Raw genomic sequence first — 5,000 nt, 5'->3', positions numbered from 1 at the left:
AATGTATTTAATATTACTTTCTACTCCAGGATCTTTTTCTACGTAGCTGACGCTGGTAACTGTGCAGGGGCGGATCTAGCAAAGTTTAGCCAGGGGGGCCGATAGGGCATTAACAGGGAAAAGGGGGCACAAAGACATACTTTTCTTTCTTATTCTCATTTAAAATGTCTAGCTTTTAATAAATAATTATCTGACACCCAAAGTTTTAATTTGATGTAAAATGAATAGAAGTCAATTACTGTATATAGTAACTATTAAGTCTAATATATATACCCTAGTAAGCTATAGTACTTTTTCCTTTGGGAAGGTCTGTGCAGTCTGCAATTTTGTTGAAGAAAGATGTTGAATCTATTTAATATTTCTTGAAAAATAATTGATTTCTGTGCATTTTTTTTCACACTGCATCAAATTAAGGTTGATTACGTCGATTAAGCATCATGAGGTGGAGCGTGAGGGGTGGTTCCCTATTTTTTATTTATTTATTTTTGTTGTTGCTGGGAGTTGGAACCCTATTAGTTAGGTTGCTTAATATTTATGCTAAGTACTCTTTAAAATACCAGAATAGGGAGGATGGTGTAGGTTTAAGTTTATTAGATTGATCAGTATTGCTGAACTATGAAATATATTTTTTTGCATACAGGTATAACAGAATAGCTTTAGTGTAGTTGTTGTTTTAAACTTGAGTATGAACTTATACAAAATGCAGCAAGATATTTAAAAAACAGTTTTGTTGATTAAAAAACACTATATCGGATTCATATCGGTATCGGCAGATATCCAAATTTATGATATCGGTATCGGTATCGGACATAAAAAAGTGGTATCGTGCCATCTCTAGTTCCCACCCATGTAATTGAGCATTGCATGGCACATCCAACATACTGTTTTACTTTAGTCCATGACTCGCTTACCTTCAGGGTCATACGTCACATGAAAACCAAAATAATTCCAAACGCCAGATCTGAATGAGGGTGGGGGAGGTGCCCTGCGCTCTTCCTTCTGTCTATGCTGTCTGTGTGGAGCGCTCAGTGGATCTGCGCTCGACAGTGCAGCCTAGGCGGAGTAGTCGAACGCAGATTCACTGAGCGCTCCACACAGACAGCATAGGCAGAAGAAAAGTTGATAAAATAAATTACAAATGTTGTATTGTTCGATACATATGCGTACCGAACCGAAAGCACTGTATCGAACGGTTCAATATCGATACGAATATCGTTGCACCCCTAATATATATATATATATATATATATATATATATATATATATATATATATATATATATATATATATATGGTATCGCAAGAAATAAGTGGTTATATAAATATATGAGTATACATAATAGTTATTATTCATAGATACCTACATCCTAAGTTCCTGTTAATCTTCTGAAAGAAACAGAATGAATGTGTTGTTACAATGGTAATGCCAGGAGAGGCAGTATTAGTTCTGTGTTACATTAATGTGTAAGGAAGTGGAAGAAGAGTGTGTCCTGTAGGAGGCAGTAGAAAATGGATGCTCATGTTCTGTACATGCCCTGAAAGTAAGGTTCAGTAAACCAGTGCAACAATACCCCGGTGTAAGGCTCAGTTATTGTATTTTTATTTTTTGAAGATGCAACATCTTTTTGGCGACGAGGACGTTTAGGGGGAAGGAATTTGGGCGATCGGACTGAAAGAAAAGAGAAGAAAATAAAGTGATGGAGTCGGCTACAGGTTTGGCTAGCTTTTCAAAGAATGCAAAAGTTTTCGGCTGGAAATAGAAGGCAGTGACCTCGAAGCGGAAATGGCTACAATTGGTACGCTAGTAGCGTTCGATCCAAAGAATCAGACTTGGGATGAGTACACGGAAATACTCGAGCAGTTTTTCGCAGCTAACGGGATCGACGATGCAGAGAAACAAAGAGCGATATTAATAAGTGTCGTCGGAGCAGCGACGTACAGCTTGATGCGAAACCTTCTCAGCCCGGCCAAGCCCAAAGACAAAACCTTCCAAGAGCTGGTGCTTCTGATGAAAAATCACTTCGATCCGAAGCCCAGTGAAATTGTGCAAGCCGAATGAAACCGTCATGGAATATGTAGTGGAGCTGCGTCGCCTGGCACAGGATTGTAACTATGGCAACACGTTACAACAGATGTTGAGAGATAGGATCGTCTGCGGAATTAAGGATGACCGAATTCAGAGACGTCTCTTGTCAGAAATAGATCTCACTTTTGACAAGGCTCTGTCAATTGCAGTAGCCATGGAGACTGCAAATAAAAATGCACAGGATCTGCAGACCTCAGGGGCGTCAGCAAAAATGTTTCAGTCTCGCTAGAGGACAACAGGAGAGTCGTACCTTTAAAGCAGAAAATAAAGAGTGTTATCGTTGCAAAGGAACCAAGGACACAGCAGCAGACTGTAAGTACAAACAAGAAAAATGTCATGCTTGTGGTAAAATGGGACACATAGCTAGAGCTTGTAAAAGCAAGACTAAACTGAACCAGAAAAAGTATGGATCGACATATGTAAAGAAAGAAAAAAAGCAGAGTTCACACTACAGTACTCACAATGTGGGCAAGAAAGCAGATAACAACAAAACTGATAGCTCTGAAGATGACTCTTTTATGTTGAACTGTGTCAAGTGCAGTCAAGGGCACAAAAGAAAACTGTTCAAGTTAGGGCGTGGCAGTGCGGTACACTTAAGAAGAGTAGACCCCTACACTGTGGATATGCAAATTGATGGAAAAAAGGTGAACTTTGAAATAGACACTGGATGTTGCCTAACAGTCATGAACGAAGCAACATTCAGAGAAACAGGGAAAGACAGCAAGCCCCCCAGCCTGCAGCCCATCAAAATCAAGCTCGAAACTTATACAGGGGATCCTGTTAAGGTGATTGGTGCAACACGAGTCAGCGTCAAATACAAGCAGCAGAAAAAACATCTGCCCCTGGTGGTGGTCGAAGGCGACGGCCCCAGCTTGCTAGGTCGAGCTTGGCTCGAGGAAATTAAATTGGACTGGGGTGAAATGAAAAACAGTCCTAACAACAGAAAGCTGCACCAAGTCAAAACAACAGAGAAAACACTTCAGCAAGTGTTAAGTAAACATGAAAATGTGTTCAAAGAGGAGTTGGGCACCCTGAAAGGAATGAAAGCTGCTATTCATGTGAAAAGTGATGCCACCCCACGCTTCTTCCGTCCGCGTTCTGTCCCCTTTGCTATGCGAGCAAAAGTCGACGAGGAAATAGACCGACTGTTGAAAGAAGGCATCATCTCGCCAGTGAAATATGCTGAATGGGCGGCACCAGTAGTGCCACTCCTGAAGCCCACAGGGACAATAAGACTGTGTGGGGATTACAAGCTTACTGTAAATACCGTGGCTTCACTGGAGCAGTACCCCATACCCAGAATGGAGGACTTGTTTGCCACACTGTCCGGGGGTAAGCAGTTCTCAAAATTAGACATGAGCCACGCTTACCAGCAAATCCTCTTGGATGACGAATCGAAAAAGTACGTGACAGTAAACACATCTCGGGGGCTGTTCACGTATAACAGATTGCCTTTTGGAGTGGCCTCTGCTCCAGCAATATTCCAGAGGACCATGGAAAGTCTTTTGAAGGGGATACCTCATGTAGCAGTGTATTTAGATGACATCTTAGTGACTGGAGTGGATGAAGTAAGCCATCTACAGAACCTGGATGAGGTGTTGACCCGGTTGGAGGAAGCTGGGTTGAGGTTAAAGAGGTGCAAGTGTGCCTTCATGCAAGAGAAAGTGGAGTACTTGGGGCACATAGTGGACGCCCAGGGGCTCCACCCAGTGGAAAAGAAAGTTAAAGCAATCATGGACGCACCTACCCCCACAAATGTCACTGAACTGAAAGCATACTTAGGTTTGCTAAATTACTACAACAAATTCCTTCCAAACCTGGCAACCCGGTTGGCACCCTTACATGAACTTTTGAGACACGAGGTACGGTGGACATGGCAAAAGAGACAAGAGGAAGCATTCCAGAAATCTAAGAACCTGTTGAACTCAGCAGAGGTGTTAGTTCATTATTCTGCTGACCGTGAGTTGGTTCTCTCATGTGATGCATCCCCATATGGCGTAGGCGCCGTATTGTCACATAAGATGGAGGATGGAAGCGAGAGACCTTTGGGGTTCATGTCACGCACACTCTCTCCTGCTGAGAAAAAGTATTCTCAGCTTGACAAAGAAGGTCTAGCTGTGATATTTGGCATCAAGAAATTTCACAAATACTTGTATGGCCGAGTTTTCACGATTTACACAGATCATAAACCCTTAATCTCACTGTTCAATGAAAAGAAGCCTATACCTCAGATGGGCTCACCAAGAGTACAAAGATGGGCCGTGACATTGAGTGCTTACGAGTACAACATCAGGTACAAGCCAGGAAAACATCATGAAAACGCGGATGCGCTCAGCCGGTTGCCGGTACCAGACTCAGCACCTGAGCGAGAGATGGCTGAGCAGGTTTTGATGATGGATGTACTGGATGACACATTAGTGGACACTGCACAGATCAAACGATGGACAGCTAAGGATGTCTTGTTGTCGCAAGTCCACGAGTACACCTTAAAAGGCTGGCCAACTGAGACCGACACCTGTTTAAAGCCGTATCGACAGAGAAAGCTGGAACTGAGTGTGAGGGATGGTTGCGTGCTCTGGGGAGCCCGAGTAATTATTCCCACCAAAGGCCGAGACAAAATATTGAAACTCCTGCACCAGACTCATACAGGCATGTCGAAGATGAAAGGCTTGGCAAGGTCGTATGTATGGTGGCCAGGGATGGATGAGAACATTGAAAGAGAAGTGCAGGCATGTGAGGAGTGTCAGAAACACTCCAAGTCACCACCTACTGCACCATTACACCCTTGGGAGTGGCCGGAGTCACCATGGTCCAGAATCCATGTGGACTATGCAGGGCCTTTCCTCGGGGAGATGTTTCTAATCATTGTGGATGCTCATTCCAAGTGGATGGACATTTACCCTGTGAAATCCTCT

At 43.0% G+C, this 5,000-nt stretch overlaps 1 protein-coding gene across 2 annotated transcripts in view; it reads left to right on the top strand.

The window, feature by feature from the left end:
• The window catches only part of myt1a (myelin transcription factor 1a), a 70,131-nt gene that overhangs the window by 52,112 nt on the left and 13,019 nt on the right, over positions 1-5,000 (top strand). The gene's annotated exons all lie outside the window — the stretch shown is intronic.

Source organism: Diplotaxodon limnothrissa, linkage group LG20 (genome assembly GCF_057381915.1).
Source record: "Diplotaxodon limnothrissa isolate DT_005_m linkage group LG20, D_limnothrissa_male_GT1.1, whole genome shotgun sequence".
Lineage (NCBI taxonomy): Eukaryota > Metazoa > Chordata > Actinopteri > Cichliformes > Cichlidae > Diplotaxodon > Diplotaxodon limnothrissa.
This window is presented reverse-complemented; position numbering and strand designations above follow the sequence as displayed.